This window comes from Scomber japonicus, chromosome 17, assembly GCF_027409825.1.
Source record: "Scomber japonicus isolate fScoJap1 chromosome 17, fScoJap1.pri, whole genome shotgun sequence".
In the NCBI taxonomy this organism is placed as follows: Eukaryota; Metazoa; Chordata; class Actinopteri; order Scombriformes; family Scombridae; genus Scomber; species Scomber japonicus.
Window position 1 is genome coordinate 24,624,052 of NC_070594.1, and position 17,887 is coordinate 24,641,938.

General features: G+C 38.7%; 1 protein-coding gene across 2 annotated transcripts in view; it reads right to left on the reverse strand.

The window, feature by feature from the left end:
• The window catches only part of LOC128376753 (exostosin-1), a 288,133-nt gene that overhangs the window by 225,191 nt on the left and 45,055 nt on the right, over positions 1 to 17,887 (reverse strand). The gene's annotated exons all lie outside the window — the stretch shown is intronic.

The following is a 17,887-nucleotide window of genomic DNA, read 5'->3' on the forward strand; positions in this document are numbered from 1 at the left end:
ATTAAAAGCACCTCAAACTCGGTGTACTTGGAGCCAAAGATTAGTATGACAAAGCCTCTTTTTGTTTTGAACAAGTGATATGGGAGTTTAGAAAGATAGGAAATGACGTTTCAGCCAGTGTGTTATGTGTGGATAACCAGAATTCACAGAGTGTAAAAATATCAAAACCAACATTTGAGGATTGGATCACGAATTACTTTGTACTTTGGAGTCCAATAATTTAATGTTAATAAAGCCTATTTCAAGGTAGATATTACTGTTAAAAAACTGTTGTAACCCTCACTGGATTCGGGTTGTTCATATCCCTTTGGTTTCTGTATGGATAGGATTTTCTCTTTTTCATTATCTTGATTCATAGGAAAGCATTTGGAACAGAGTTAATGTCATGAGAGAGAATCCATGTCCATTAAATAGACCTGCAGTATTGGGCCTATGAAGTAACCACTCCTGAAAAATTATACGATTATAGGAAGGGGGGAAACAGCAGAAAATAGTTGAGTTTGGATATTGATACATTAGAGGAGTTACCTATATGGGGCATGGACTGTCTCAGTTACAGGAAGCAGTAGTGTTTGGCAGGTGCAATAGGGTATATGAGAGTTTGAAAGCTAATTTACTACCAGGTAGATTAGACCTAAAATGTTCATGCCAGTTCCAGAAAAGGTCAATGTTTTCCACAAGTTAATTTTGCATTCAGAGAAAAACAGCCATAGTCGCGACTGATAGTGGTGAATGAACTTAAGAGAGGAGAGCAAAGTATGTATTGTACGTGTAAAGGGTCTCTGACTGTTGGCTGCTTGTGTCATTACCTCCTACATGTACTAAAATTGTACAGGACTCAAGATGCTGTTTTAAAATAGAAGGCAATCTTTCAATGATGCTGGGGGAGTGCACACCTGGGTAGCAATAGGTGTGGGCACATTTTAACCATACAGAGACAGCTTCTGAAGACGAGAGCTGTTGGACATGCACTGAGTGTTGATGGGCCTGCTATCTCAAACAACTTACAGCCACACAGGAAGTAGAGATGTCAGCAGGGAGAGAGGCGATAAAATGCCTGTGCCGCAAGCAACCAAGGCAGGACAGCACCCCACAGGAAGCTAGGTAGCTCTGAAGTGGCCCAATGATCGCCCGACGCAACCTGCTGGCTCAGGCAATGAGACACCACCATCTTGTAATGCTCCAGTGTTAGGGGCTCTGGTGGTATCACAAGTCGACATCTGTGAGGGATGACAGGGATGAATGGTTGAGCATTCGCCACTGACTGGGATCCTTTGCCTGAGAAAGAGACAGATGGTTCCAGGCTTTCCATTTGGTTCAAAGCAATTCTTCAAGATCAGATCCTCAGGCAAAGATGAGGGAAGGACATGCATTTTCCATCACCTGCTGCTGGAGACAAGGGACCAAGATTCAGGTGCTGGAGTGGAGAACACCCGGGAGGTTCTGATTCCGAAGTTGGACCACAGATCGTCCAACACTGTCAGCGGGGCATAGGGTACCAGCAGGTCCATGGAATTGGAGGGCCATGGCATGGTGGTGTTGTTGTCAGGGAGCTGTTATACAATGTCATACAAAATGTCTCAACCCACCTCATGAAGACTATTTTGGTTGAAATCTTTGCTACATTTCAGTTTTTTGGTAAGACAGTAATGTTTTGTAGACTAACATTGATTTTTCTAGACAAAGAAATCTACCTAGCAATGAAGTTTGACAGCTCTGTTGTTTCATGAGTCACAAGTCCTCTCTACCCTGAAATGCACTCAAAGATATCCCTTTAGCTATTGTCCTCAGGAGGATCCCTACTGCTGTCTTAAGTGCTGTTCCATTACCGTGGTAACTCAGCTAAATGTCCTAAAATAGACCCTTTGAGCAGTCAACAATGACGTAATCTCCACAAGCCCAGAATTCTTTGTGATCATTCATTTTTACTTATGCACAACCCATTGTGCAAGACAAGCAATGCATAAAAAATGACTGCATGCAGGATGCAAGAAATTGAAAGCCAAATTATGCAATTGTTTTTTTTTTCTTAGTACTGTTATTATTTATTTATTTGTGAAATCTTAAGCACGCTAACACAGTCAAGTGGCCACAATTACATATAATATCTTGTGTAAAGGCTCAGATAATGAGTCATATGGTCAACACAGGGGCAGGCAGGCTTCATTTCCACAAGGTTGACTGTCTGCTCCGGTAAACAAATTAACCTCGGGTAATGTCATCATGATCCAAACTATTTTTGTTTCTGGTTCCATGATGGTGGAGTGAGCATTCAATAAATGTCTTAAAACTCAGCTGCTCTGCAAACTCCTGGACTCTTGAGCCCCTTTTGCACTTTGTTGATTGCTACAGTACTTCCTTGTTTATCTTTTTGCTTACGCACTTATCTACTTCCAGTCATTTCTTACAACAAAAAGCTTCTGTCTAGTGCTGTAGCTGGTGCCCAGTACCTGGTAAGCTACTTGAGATGTTTTCTTTCTTTAAAACAAAAACTAAAAGGCACTGTCCTCTAATGCTTGATTGCCCCACTTGAAATTCACCTTGGATAAAAGCATCTCCCAAAGGATAAAATGTAAATGTACTGTGACTAATTCAAAACCATGTCCATCAACCAGATGGTCAGTACAAACAGGCAAGCAAAGCAAGGCAGACAGGAAAAAGGTACATAAGGGCAAGCAAAACCTGAACCTTGAGGCTGAATTGACAGTAAATGATCTTCCAGGGTGAGGCTACAGTTGATAACTAAAGGTGAGAAACACTGAGGATGAGAAGAAAGACAAATACATTTTTGCAGAGGCCATCAAATCAACTGACCTGTCAGTCCAAATGAAGTTTACTGCTGCTTCCACTGTTGTTCCTGTTCCTGGTTCACAATGATCAATGCATGAACTGCTGATCATAAACACCAAATTTCATTTCTATTTCCAAACAATATCTGCTGGATATCAGGTGTGATTAGGCTATGGTTAAGCAGGCACCCCTTTCAAAGTGACTACTTGTAGACAATAGATATCTTCTTCTTTGGGTTGCATTTAGTAATGACCTAATTTGACCAACTATATAAAAGATTACTGATAATGCCCCAATGGACAAGGAAGCTTCTTCATTTCATAACTAGAAAACCCCCAAAAAAGAACAGTACACATTGTCTGAGGTAATTGTCTTGAAAGTTAAGTGAATGAATATTACAGAAATTAGAGCAACATACCTGCGGGAAACAAATCTATAAGATTGTAAAGTTAACACACCTTAAAGCTTAAGATAAGACCATTACAATCTTCATAATTGATTCTTATTAATGTTATGGCCTGTAGGCCAGTCAAGGCAAGGCAGCTTCATTTATATAGCAGATTTCATACCCAGGGCAACTCAATGTGCTTTACATAAAACATTTAACAGTAAAAATTGGAAGTATAAAAACATACAATTAAAAAATAAAATACAATAAAACCCAATAGTAAAAATGGTTGCTTTCGCTCTGTAGACAGCAGCACAACTATATAACTCTCCAGCTCCCTGTTGCATACGAGGATGGATGGCAGCATCGAGATGAAGGGAAGTATGGGTAGGAAGAGAGTGGTGAGAGGTGGACGGAGAACATTAGAGGTGGATGAGGAGAGGGTGGGCTGACAGCACTGTCTGTACTGCTGCTGCTGTTGCTGTAATAGGCTCACATCACAGTTCTGCCATCTTCACCGTGTCTCCTTCTATCTATCCGGACTGTCTCTGTGCCTGTCGCTTCTCATCAGAGAGGGAGAGCAAGCAACGGGGCAAGAAGAGGTGAGGACAGAGAGAGAAAGAGAGAGAGACCAGCTAGGTTTTGTTAAAGAGAAAATAACAAAAAGTCAGATGGATGGCAGGGTCAGTATGCTGAAACAAGGGCTGCATTTAGGTGGGTCATGTACGGACTGAATGTGGCTGAAAATCTGTTAAGATGGGATAACACTTTCTTTATCACTTTGTTTATATCACAGTTACACAAATGTAATGACACAGCAACAGTGATTACACAGCAGAACTAGTTACCGATCGGCTGTTGATGATAATGTTGCTGCCGCAGCAAGAATCCATATAGCAGTTTTTTATTGACGTTACTGATTACCGTTATACCTGAGGCTATTTTAAAACCGTCCTAACAAGAAAAATGACAGCACCGGCCATTTGTTCAAACGCTGTAAACAAGCCGTGTTTACACTCTCCTGACAAGTGGCTTTATGATGTTATGCAAATGCAAAAAGTCCCCCAAAATTATGCTGTTTGTAATTGAACACACACATAAGCATTTTTTTTTTTATTATCGACAGGACGTAATTTGTTATTGGCTTCCAAAAAACAACCCACTAATGCAAAAATAATGGTTTGGCTAGGTTAAGGTGCATAAAGTACAAGGGTAGGGTTAAGCCAGCCCACAGTGACAAATATGCATGCAAGAATAGCTGGTGTGAGATGGCACCACTACTGCATTTTCTCAACATTAAACAATAAAGTAACTTTCCTGGGTGTCGCCATGGTTTCATTGTACAGGAACACTTTCTAGCGTTGGTAAGAAATAATTAGGCCCTATTCTGCCCTCTAGTGGATAAACTTTTTAATCTTCCTGGTTTATACAAACTATGCAAACACGTGTGTCAACCAGAGATGGAGCTAGGGGGTGGCTTTTGTGGCATAGCGTTTTCTCAAAAGCCTCAAATGTTTGTTTGTTTAGAAAAAAGTGACTTTAACCAGATAAAAAAAACAGTGACTTCAACCAGCTGCTTACTGAATCTGAGTGAGTTTATAACAATTGTTATTTACAGTAAAACCTCTGAAGATATTTCAGTTGAGGCAGTGTTACTGAGTCAAATTACAAATTAAAAACATTTTTTAAACTAATTCCTGATGTCATCTATGTGTACGCATTGCATTGTATATGAATGGTCTTATGAAGGGAAACATCATGCTTTGGTGAAGATGACTACTTCATGGACCTTTGTTGTCATTTTTTTTAAATAACCTCTTGGTTAAGGTGAGGGAATGATCGTGGTCATGGTTAAGACAAACTAAAATTGACTGACATTAGAAAACAGGAAAGACACAGTTGCAAAGTCTGACGTTTGTAGCTCTATAGAAAAGTCACACTTTTTCAACAACAGCAATTTTATTACTTAAATGTAAATATATGATTTGGGAAATTTGGTAATATGACTAGTCTTAGCAGTGCAGTCTGTGCAAGTAATGACTGTCCTTTCTAAGCAGCAAAGATGGAGGTAGTGTAAAGTTGTTATTGTGACACTAAAAGTCTTACAAAAGATGTAACATCAACAACAGAGACCACAGTTCATGTTCTTTTTTTTCCACTAACCATGTACTGTAGGTCACTTTGGACGACACTAAAAAAAACAATCTACTTTGTCATCTAGATCTGAGAACTTGTTGAACTGTGCTGTCATGTGGGTTTTTCTTTCTGTTAAAGTAAAAAATAACAACGTTGGGGCACAGAGGGAGAGAGGGGAAGGGAGGAAAGAAAAATCAATGTGGTGCCCCAATAGGGAACCATGAAGAAACAGAGCCCACAGATGGATGCTGGGTGTGAATGAACTGGCAGCAGCAGCAGAGAATGAGCAGCGAGTCTGACAGCTTAAACAGACCACCCAATACGAGACAGCAATTACACGAGATCAGCTGACACACCGGCTAATCCAGCGTTATTCAAGCTGTCTGTCTGAAGCAGCCTTAACAAGCATCACTTTATGGAGACTTTAATGACATTAACTAGACCTAAAAGTTAGTTTTTCTTATGCTATGATTAACGTTTCCAGAGAGAGTTTATAATAGGTAGAATTCAAGAAAAACATACAGGAAAATTTCAATACCTGTTTATGGATAAGGAAAAGTATCAGCTGTGTTTTCACTTTTCTGTATTCGGGACTTCCTTCCACTTCAGGCTGAAGGTAGGGGCCATGATTAACACCCATGAGGGAAATAGTTCATGTTGTAATTTATGTTGCGTATTGTATCGAGGACATCTTTACATCATGAAGCATGTATCCGGAACAGCTCCTTCCCCAGAGCTGGCTGCGGGCTTTCACTCATTCAGACAGCCCGGCTGTAAAGCCGCTGCTGACAACCACAGTTTCAGATAAAATTGCTCTTGGCACTAACAACTTTATCTGGATGTTTTGCCCTTCGGATATACTCCAAACCAAAATGCTTCACTTACTGTCACCATCTGTCAGCTCCTCAACAGAGATTTATGTTGGTGACAGACAGTCAAAGCCAACAAGGCCAGACCCTGAATCCCCTCAGATGACGACAGCCAAAGATTGGACCATGAAAGTTTAATCGGCAGCACTAAAGATGTTGGTGAAGCGCTTTGTCTCCATCTTCAATCCAAACTCTAACTCTCTTATGGAAATTCTTCCCAGCATCTCTCTCTATAAATAGTGTATATCGTAAAATATCGACTCACTGTTACATCTGAATAAAATTACAGTTTTCATTTTCTATGCATATAGAATAACTACATTATCTACTTATTGTATTTACTGTAGATAGATGATGATGATGATTTTTAATGTGTGACACCATCAGTTTTTTAGTTCCTTATTGTATGTAAGTTCATTACTTTATCGAACTTTTAAGCTATTGAATGTCTGTCACATCCTGCCTGGGCTATGTGTGTTTGTTTGATTTATTTTGAAATATTTTCTCCTTGTGTTTCTGTTATCTTCACTTCCTTGCTTGATAACCCCATGTGTTTCACCTGTGTCTTGTTTCATGCACCTGTGCCCCGTTTGTAATGATCCCTCCTATATTTAAGTTCAGTTTTCTGTTGAGTTGGCTTGCCTGTCCAGTTCTATGTTCTCCTCTCTCTGCAACCCTAACCCTAACCCTAAATAAAGACCTTGTTTTGTCAGTCCTGCTTTGATCCTTGTATTTTGGTCCACCTGCTCTCCCTTGTGACAGTATCAAGTGGAGAACTTTGTAGTCAGACTAGACAGTTACTCTCAGCCATTCCTGAAGATGACAACACTGAATGTCATGGGGACATGAATATCCATATTGACAAAACCCAAGTGGCTCACTTCCTGTCACTTCTGTCCTCGTTTGACCTAAAAAAGGTCTCCACCTCACCAACACACAAAGCAGGCTATACTTTATATCTGATTGTGACTGCTCCACATCAAATCTAACTGTCACCTCCTGAATCATTCACCTCACTTCTATACAATTCACTGTCTCCTTACTGGAACATCATCATATTCCTCTCCAAATGGTCTCCTTCCCCTGAAACATCTAATCCCTCACACTGACTCCAGTGAGGTCTTGGCTACCATTCCTCTACGTAATGAATACTCCATACTCCTTGTCAATGAGGCTACAGGCAAACTCTGCTCCTCGCCATGCTGCTTTCTTAACAATCTCTGCCCTCTAACAGCAAAATCTGCTTATTATGCGCCCCCAGTCTCCCTCTAGTCCGGTCATCAAAAGAGCAAAGGGCAGGCTCAGAGATGCAGAGAGAAATGTTGTAAATCCAGAGTCTATCAGAGTCCCGGTGGCTATCAATGTCTCCTAGCATCAGTTTAAAAACACTTACTTGCAGAACAGATGCTCCAAAAAATGTTTTTCTTATAACTCACTCCTCTGTCCTACACTCTACTTACTGTAGACAGGTTCGCCTCATTCTTTACTGATAACATTTCTGCCATCATTAGCCAGTTCTCTGAACTTGACCAACTCAGTCTACAGCTGCCAGCCAACAGGGGCACACCCCGCTCAAGTCACCCCACTGCTACAAAAACCCACTCAACCAAGCCCAGGTTGAAACTACAGACACTTCTACCCTTCCTATCAAAAAGACTCGAGTGCACAGTCTTTAACCAAGTCTCTGAATTCCTTTCTGAGAACAACTTGTATAAGTCTGGGAACAGAGACTCCTGGCAGTAACAGAATCACTGCGTTCAGCTAGAGCTACTTGTCAGTCCTCAGCTCTATTGCTGCTAGACCAGCAGTAGATCAGCTTCCTTTCACACAGTTAATCAGAATCTGTCCTCAATGCATTTCCTATCTCTCAGGAAGATCTTTTAGAATAATGTCTAAACTAAACTGCTAATCCACAGGGGTTCCTCAAGGGTCAGTGTTCGGTCCTATTTTCTTCTCAATATACACAACCTCACTAGGTGCAATCAACAACTCCTATGGGTTCTCATACCACTGCTATGCTGACGATACTTAGCTTTCGCTATCATTCCCACTGCTAAACCATGTTGATGGGTTGTTCCTACCAATATTTTTACAAATGTAGAACCATCTAGCTTAATGTTAACAGTAAGATATCTGCAGAGTTGCCAGCTTTATGTGAAAGAGCAAGATATTGGGGATACATGACCTGATGATCTGACACACCTGAAGTTCAAGGTTAATACATTGTGGACTAGCAGCAGCAGCTGTAGTGGAGTTGGTGAAATGGAGAATCTGAAGTGGTTAGTATTTATAATTTAAATGTTTCAATTGTCACAGAATTGAAAACAACTGGGCAAAACTCAGATCATTTGATATAATTAACTCCAGAGGTCTGGTGTTGTTCACTAATTCGTGAGTGTTGCTCAGATATGCTGTTTAATTAAACAACTTTATTACTTTTGGTGAAAATTCCTCCCAAAAGCAAATTAAGACATCTGGTCTTTTGTTAAATAAGAACCAAGGAGTCAGTAAGAGTTGAGATTGGTTAGAAAGAATGTTCTGTAATCAGTCCAAACATGAATGTAATTAATCATTAATCAGAATTTCTGTTGTTGTTTTTTTTACATTAAGTGTTTCAAATGCTGAAGCACCAATTATCCTATTTTAATCTACCAAACAATCAGAAGGAAATATTTTCATAGCCATGATATGAAGAAAAAATAAATCAATAGAAGAAGCAATACAATCTATAGCCATTTAACCTCAGATGAATCTTAGCATTTATGGTGAGACATCTGTGGCAGTGGGGATGTGCAGGAAGTGAACCAGAAAAGCCTGATCCTGTGTCAGTGATTCAACATGAAGTCTTGTTAATATTATGGCATGAGGGCTGGCCATGTAAATAAAACAGTGGCTGAGTGCTCTCTGGCTGTGTCAGGGGATTTCTGGATACAGTACCCACTGTACTTGTACTTGTACTTCCCACAACACTGGGAAGTGTTCCCCACTATCCTTGTACATGCCTGTCCAATCCAATTGTGATGTAAAGCTCAGGAGGACATGATGGGACAGCAGGTCTCTGAGATAGGAATCCTCAAAGTACACAGTCACAGGGAGTGATTTTAGCATGTTATACTTTTAAAGAGAGATCAGAGACATCAGATTACTGCTATTAGTGTAAAATTGAAATGAAAAGCCACTACAAATGTTATCTTATTTCTGTCTTTGTCCTTCCTAAGTTGAAAAATCTAACCTTGTTAAAACATAATTGATAAATTACCTCCATCATTCAACACTCATGCTGAGTGCTCACTCAAGTTCTAATCAACCCCTTTTGAGACTACCATACATTTTCATTGTGACATCAAAGAGAACAAAAAAAAAAAAAGGTAATTGCACAAAACTGTATACAAAGAGTGATTTTGCAGGTGTGCCATGCAGTTAAAATCATAGGTAAAACTGAGGTGGTTGTGTCATACACTCCTTGTCTCAAGGAGCTTACAGTCAGCACAGTCGAGAGCTAAAGCAGATTGCTGAAGGAAAGCTGATGTGTTGTTTTTTTTTTTTGATTGACATATTGGCCAGTTTGCAGTTTCAATCATAAATGCTTATACCAGTGTAAGAGTTAAGTGATATATGACAAAACAAAGAAAATCAGCTTTTTATGAACTAGCAGGTTCACTTTCATCTAATCAAGTTTGCTTTAATAAAACAACTAATTTATGCAAATCAAGTTAAGAGATTTTGAAGGTGGAAAAAAGAGGTTGCTTTTCACCTGTGAGCGACCCTTAAAGGAGGTTGGCATGGTTACTGGAGAAAGTTTTGACAGCAAGATGCAGGGAAAAAAAGACATAACCAAACTTTCTCTCCTGTCAAAGAGGATTTGGTCTGAAACATACTTGTAGTTTTGAAGAATTTCATGTTCAGTCTTCATACTTATATCTAGATATCATTTTAACTGGAATGAGATAATGATATTAAAATGTTATTTAGAGGGGGAAGGAAGAGGGAGCAAAGGGAAAACCTATAATACCAGTTTAAAGTGTGGACGCACTCTCATTCACAGGAATGAGAATGATGTAGAACTTTTATTAATGTTATTCCTCTTATGGACTGTCTCTAGAGTGTGTGTGTGTGTGTGTGTGTGTGTGTGTGTGTGTTCGTAGCACTTTTGTGCACATTTTTCACCTCTAAACAAATAAATTTCTCTCTTTTAAAGTAAAGTTCAATCAAATTTTAGTTTATTCATAATACATCTAGCCATAAGATAAGAGTCTGGATATTAATCAGGCAAGAAAGGGTTAAAGGGAATAAATGGTTATTCAACTCGTCCTGAATTATTAATACCAATCACATATCAATATAGGTAAGTCAAACTTATATAAATGTATTCAAACCTATATTTTCCAGTTTTCCTCTTTTGTTATGAGAAACTCTGTACTATTCTATCCTGTCCTGTCTGTTCTGCTCTATTCCATCCTGGTTTCTGAAGCCTTAGGTTAATATGTCTTCCTGTCAGCCTCTACTTATCCAGTAACAAAGAGCCTGAAGCTTTGCCTCATTAGTTACCATGCAAATGAGATCACTATTGATATCTCTTAACAAACTGCCACCTCTTCAGTTCGATTTCCTGTTAACTCACTCCAGACAACGAAAATCATCAGCCAGCAATTAGTTTCAGGGCTGGGGCATCAGACTGCGGGGCCCAGGTATGCTGTAGATATTCATTACACTAAATAGAGCCTGTCTCGCTGCTGTTCATTGGTTCCGTGTTGTCACTCGTCTGATTGGACATAATGGTCCTCAAGGGTTGGTCTGAAAACGTCTGCAGAAGATACGATCCAGAGGGCAGAGCCTGTACTTTGCTGCAAACTGTGGGTTTTCTGTTTCAGCACTATTTAAACTGATGTAGCAGCTTCTTTTTTAAAAAAAAGTCTTAATATTTTAAGGGTAACAAGAGATAGAGATATCAAAACAATTGCTTCAGTTTGTTGATCACTCAGGATTCTTATTGAAATAGTCAAAAATGTACAGCATTTAAAAAATCACAGTAGAAACACTAATCATGATAGTTTCTGCCTTTTTTAGTTACTCAATGCTGTTATGCAATACTATTTTGGATAATTGAGTTAAATGGGAAATAACAACCTTGACTATTTTCTACTGATTCAGGCCAGTTTATAACAGTTTAAAGAAGTCAATTAGTCTGTTTTAAACTATCTCAATAATGCATGCAATCATTTTAAACAGTGAAGTGAGCATTATGCATTATTGCTGAGAGATTACATTTGCTTTAACAATTAATATGCTGTCACTGTTTTTTACTGTACAATAATGCGGTCATGTGATGCAGCTGGAAATACACTGAAAAAAGAGTCTAGTCTACCACAACTGACATAACTTGTTAAACCAACATATTTCAGCCATGTTAGACTGTTTAAAAGAATCAACTTGATTCACTTGATTAGACACAGGTGAAACACATTAGGGCGGAGACGGGGGTAAGACGAGGACTTCAAAATAAAACAGGAAGTGGCACAACAAGAACAGAAAATCAACTAAACCCCTAACAGACACTAACAGACCCTGATACATGTTTTAGCGTGTGTAAATACAAAAATCATAAATGTAAAAAAGTCCTATGGTGATTTTCAAGGGTGTGACAGAACATATGGATTTGAAGGATTAATGTTATGTCTCTGCAAGTTGTTTTACTTCTTTTTAAATGTTACTGAAAGTAAAGCGATATCAATTGCTAATGGGAGTCACATTTGTAAATTTGCAAGGAGAGGCAGCATGAAGTTTCACATACTGTAAGACTGTCACTTGCAAATATACAGTATGAGCTGAATTTGTGAGTCTTATAGAGCTCCTGCAAATAAATCTCATGTTGCTGAGTGCAGCTTGAATGTTGCAATATGGAAAGGCAGGAAATCACTCTCAATATTCCAGTTCTACTTTGGAAAATAATTAACAGAAATGCAGAAAACCAGCCAGTTTGTGTTAGAATTTACTCACATATAACTAAGGACGACGATGACAGCGAAAAGTTTGACATATTGTGAAATAAGCTTATTCACTTTCTTGGTGAGACTTAGACAAGAAGTTGGATACCACTCACTGAGTTTGACTCTTGGCAAAAAAGTGTATTTCTCAAAATGTCGAACTGCTCCTTTAGTCAAACTTCACTATATGATTTCACCCATCTGTCTGACACGCTTTACGATTTGATTTACATTTAATTTGAGTCAAATTACCATTCTCAGCCCACCCTTAGTGTAGACCCCTCTGCATATTACCTCTCCTAGTAAAAGCTGCAAACTTCTTCTCCTCCTCCGGTGTTGGCCGTGAAGAGATTTCTCTGTGTAACAGTGTAATATTCATGACATGCCCGTACCTTTTAGTAGCACTGCCTCTGTGTGTCATGTTCTTTCTCATTATGGTGCTGCAGTGGAAATGTAAGGTACAAGAGCAGAGACCTTTTTAATATCTATGTATCTTCCCCCTTTTCCACTTCAAGTAAAGAAAAGGAAAAGGAGGAGAAGAAGTAGAACAGATAATGTAAACATACTCTACGAACTAATAGAGTTTTGTTAGGTTGAATACTCACTATGCCCTTCCCTTTTCTCTTTTAAAAACTCACCAGCTCAGACTATTATTACATTAATTTGCTATTTTCATGCTGAAAAACTTTATGTAAAAGCTTTAGTTGGCATTTCTGCAGCAGAAGCAGAGGAAAAGAAGGGCCGAAAGCTTTTTACACCCATTTAGCCATTTTCCTTGCTTCTCATTTCTCATTTTCTGCCTTCACTCCATCTCACTGCTGCTCACTAGCTTACAATAATAATAATAATAATGATGATAATATTAATAATAATAATAACCTCCTTCTGTCACCAATACTACTAGCTTCAGCAGACAGAGAGAGAAAACACTTGAGAGATTAAACAGGCTGTGAGACTCCAGACTACAGTATCAGTGCAGTAATTGGAGTGCCATTAGCTGGACGGCTGGTTTTTTTATGCTTTCAGCTGCAAAGGTGACTAATTTCTGCCACCGCACACACACACACACACACACACACACACACACACACACATACGGGTTTATAAGGTTTAGAGGGCCATTTTCTCCAGACCCGCCCGGTGGTGGTTTAGATGGGCTACCCTTTCCCGAGGTCCTAGAGCTTTGGGAGTTAGACTGAACCACTCTAAAAAATCTGAAAAAAATTCAGCTCACTTCAGAGTTCAGATACACGCTACAGAACTCCATACACATCACCCTGATAGTTATTGTGGTTTATGCAGACAATTCTCTTTTGTGACTTATGAGGACACAAAAAACATTATCAGGACTTTAAAGGGCAATGATGTCACATTTTAAATGAGTCCTCATTAACATAAATACACAAACCTGACAGCACACAGCATTAACAGAACAGTCATTTTAATGTTAATAAAGTGCTCTTTTATATGAAATACTGCATATATATATAAATAAAATATCTAAATAAACATCATGTCAAAATAATTGCACTTAATCTAGAACATAAATACAATAAAACAAACTAAAACAAACGTCACATGATTGTCACTGCAAGAAATGCAGAAAAAAGCGATAAACCCACAGGCAACTAACGGTCAGACGGCAGCCTGTCACATAACTCACATTAGCTTTACTGCTAAAATGTTCTCTAACTTGTAACTACCCATGTTGAACAGGTGGCATTACAAAATATATATGGGCATCAACTTAACCAAACAACCACATACACAATTGAACCCTGTGGATTTATAGCTTCTGTTTCTGTGACTGTCTTTTTCCAGCTATTCCTCTGTTTCTGACAAAGTCCCGTATATTTTGCACTGTTCTTTGTGCTAATGCAGGGCCTTCTACCAGCTTGCAATGACTACATTCGTTTTTGGTGGCCAGTTTTCCTTTACAAATGTGACATCTGAAATGCTGCATTACTGCAGCAACCTCAGCCTTAGACCACACTTTCTTTGGCACTCTTCTGGACTCATGTTCTTGACCAGCATCTTGTCCTAGAAGATATGAAGATAGAGTAAAAGAAAAAATATCACACATACAACACAATGTGTTGGCCGGTTGGCTCAATCAAAACTTGAGTTCAACTAATGAACAGATTCCTGTAATGAACATTCTTGAATACTCAATTTTCAGTTGACTGTTCACCTGATTTGATTTCAACCAACTAAATTTGTCCAACTTTGATGAAATTTAATATTTGCTGCAGATGGTCTGAAGGAGTCAAGAGGCATTGAAAGTACAGCGAGAATGTTCTTAAAAGTAATGCATCAATAGTTTGTCATTGTTTTCTTGACCCAACACAAGGAACAGTCAACACAGGTTGGTACAGCTGCACACAGCTTTCCAGGCATTTGGCAGGTAGGTTGGAGAAGTTACCACAGGTTTAGGCTGTCTCGGTGTCTTCTGTCTGTTAGTAGAATCCCAGACTGACTGAATGATGCTTTAACTCTGGCTGTTTATCTTGCAACAGAGTACATTTGGGAATCAGACACTTCTGATGGTAGTGAGTGATGAATAAGAATCTAAACATCTGAAGTGCCAAAATGTTTTGCACCGATCATTTTTTGTAGAGAAGTGGCGCAGTTTGCTAATAATTATCATATTAAATCTAAATCTAACCCTAACCCAATGAAGGTGCAGAGAGACAGGAAACGGAGAGACAGTTGTGACATGCCATAAAGGATGTACTGGTTATGTGGTGTATGTATTACTGTGAACCAAATGCTCAGTAATCTGAACCCACTTATTGAATTGATCACTCTTTTGGTAAACCATAAACAGTTTTATCTGTGTTCAAAATCAAACAAACAATGTTTTCAGATGATACACACACCAGTCAAAATTACAACACTATTGAGGATTCATTAAACACTGTATCAGAAAATGGAAAACAGTGTTCAGGACATGTAGCTCCAGAATGTTTTGTTCATCATGCAGTAGATGCATTTTGTGTTTTCCAAAAAAAATATTCATAACTCAGTAACACAGTTAAGATATTTAAATTTAGATAATGCATAATGTAAGTACTGCAAGAATTACAGTATTGACGGTCTGTGCATTCAGCACTTGCATAAGGCCAAAGAACAAAGACAAGCATCTAAATGAAAAGCACATTACACTGTAAATGTAACTGCAAAATCAAAGTCAACAAGTGATTAATTCGGCCTAAGCATCACGTCTTTGTGCTGGGTCAGGACAGAGGACTTCATCTACATCACAGACAGCAGGGAAAAACCCTCTGGTGTGTCTAATCCAGCCACGGAAAGGAGATTCTCCCTTCTATAGGGTGTTTGGTCATATACCTTCCAGCCATGCAGAGAAAAACTTTATTCTATTGGGCTGAGGAAAGGGGAGTATGGTGGAAGGCAAACATTTATGAATTGCTGGTTGATGTTGAACCACTCTTGTATCACCCTTCAACTCACCCATGCTGTCTGTGCACTCTGAACTGGCTTATATTGGTTTCATCACATCATGAGCAACAAGTGTGAAGAGTTTTGAGTCTTTGTGTGTAAGCTATGATATCTGTGCTGTAACTGTGTTTAACTTCTGCCACCTGTGGCTACCATTATGCATCACAAGTGCAACATGTGTTTTAGTGAGTGAGAATGTGTTTAGAAAAACAGTAAATAAGATCTGCAGATTGTGTCTAACCAGGTGAAAATTGTTCATGGTTTTGCCAAAAGAGTGATTGATTCAATAATTGCATTTGGTTCAGAGAATGGAGTTTAGTGTTTTAGCAATACAGAAAAACTGTAAACACAATTACAGCACAGATATCATAGCTTACACACTTGTTGCTCATGATGTGATAAATATATATAAATAAATAATATAAATATAAATCAGTTCAGAGTGCACAGGAGGCATGGGTGAGTTGAAGGGTGATACCAGAGTGGTTCATGAATGTTTGCTTTCCATCATACTGTACTCCCCTTTCCTCACCCCAACAGAAGAGTTTTTCTCTGCATGGCGGTGGAAGGTATATCACTGAAACCCTATAAAAAGGGAGAATCTCCTGCAGGCCATGGGATTGGCCGGTGGTGACAGGTGTAGAGTCTTGCCAAGGCTGGATCAGACACACCAGAGGGTTTTTCCTCCGTTACCTGTGATGTAGGCAATGTCCTGACCCAGCACAAAGACGTGATGCTGAGGCTGAATGAATCACTTGTTGACTTTGATTTTGCAGTTACATTTACAGCATAATATAATGTGCTTTTCAATTAGATTTTGTGTTTGTACTTTGGCCTTTTGCAGTACTGGATTTTTACGGTATGCAAGTACTGAATCAGCAGACAGTCAATACTGTAATTCTTGCAGTACTTACAGTATGCAATATCTAAACTGTGTTACTGAGTTGTGAATATTTTTTTGGAAAACACAAAATGTATTTAATGTATTATAAACAATAACCATTTTTTTCTGGAGTTACATGTCCTGAACACTGTTTTCCATTTTCTGATGTTTAATGAATGCTCAGTAGTGTTTTGAGACATTGTTTGATTTTGCAAGAAGGATCAGAGGTTTAATGAATGTAGTTTGAAAATTAGGTTTTGTGTTTAGTTTTGAGAAAAGGGTGGAAGGATTCAAGAAATGTGTCTAAGCAATTTTGAAAAACTGTAACTAACTGCTGGGGCACCCCTATATATTCACATCATACAATATACTGTAACTGCATCATTTTAAGTGTAAAGATGCGTTACAATCAAACTTACCTTCAGAGAGAGGGACAGTCTCATTCACGGTGGAGGTCACTGATGACACTGCTTCTGCAAAACACATAATTTGCCAAAAGATTTTTTTAATGGAAAAATACATTCTATCAACAAACAAACAACTGTAAAGGGAAATAACTTACCAAAATCTGCAGCATCATGGACCTGCTCCGTGGCTGTAGAGCCTGTTGCAGCGTCCACAGCCTTACTAGTTTCACACTCTGGGAATGCTGCGCCAGTGGCATCAGAATCACTCTCACTGTCCTTGGCCTCAGTGTCACTTACTGCGATTTCATCTAGGAAATGGTGTTAGTAAAAGTCACAAATAGCACAAATTAAATAAAAAAATAATGTTTCATAGGTGTTACTTTGAAGAAGAGTTAATCATACACTGGAATACAACACATACATTACACATAAAACCAATGCACACGTACATTTCACTCAAAGCAATGCAATCCCTTCTCTCTAAAAGGTCATAATGTTTTGTGTTTGTTCAATGGTTCCAAAAATGTTCAACTGTACAATCATCACTGTAGTACTTTAAATATAAATGTGGTAAACAAATATACAGATCCAACCATCAGTATAAAAACAAAGATTAACAGCACTATATACACACACAACATCTAAAATGATCATATGCCTGCACCAAATAGTAGAATACCAGGGCTTCAAGTAAGGAAAATGCCTCGGAGTGAAGACATGACAGAAGCTAACTGGAGTCAGGAAGTGTCAGTCCAGCAGCCTGTACTATGAAACAAGCTCAACATACTTAGGACATAATCGTGTTTTCTTATTTCTATTGAGAAAGACTCTTTTATACATGTACATTTTTTATATTTAAATGGGGCTGCTTTAATTTTAGCTATGTGCCCCTTTTAAAATCTGTATACACATCTACTTCTAATAGTTATACACTTAATTCACTTGTCTCACCTTTGCATTCATAGCCTAAC